At 49.8% G+C, this 233-nt stretch overlaps 1 non-coding gene across 1 annotated transcript; it reads left to right on the forward strand.

The window, feature by feature from the left end:
* Positions 1-118: 118 nt before the first annotated feature.
* LOC118345811 lies at positions 119-233 on the forward strand (the record flags this gene model as incomplete). Its single annotated transcript, XR_004799276.1, has 1 exon — positions 119-233. It is a non-coding gene; the product is annotated as a 5S ribosomal RNA (ribosomal RNA).

Raw genomic sequence — 233 nt, forward strand, 5'->3', positions numbered from 1 at the left:
ATCTCGCCCTGCCCATCGCGTAGCCATGGGTTTGGATCAGATCTCCGTTTGGATTGGGATCGGAAGGACGCTAGTATGTCGCTCAAGGATTATATGAATTTTAATTAATTAGTTTGATGGGTGCGATCATACCAGCACTAATGCACCGGATCCCATCAGAACTCCGCAGTTAAGCGTGCTTGGGCGAGAGTAGTACTAGGATGGGTGACCTCCTGGGAAGTCCTCGTGTTGCA

Source organism: Juglans regia, unplaced genomic scaffold (genome assembly GCF_001411555.2).
Source record: "Juglans regia cultivar Chandler unplaced genomic scaffold, Walnut 2.0 Scaffold_4850, whole genome shotgun sequence".
Taxonomy (NCBI): domain Eukaryota; kingdom Viridiplantae; phylum Streptophyta; class Magnoliopsida; order Fagales; family Juglandaceae; genus Juglans; species Juglans regia.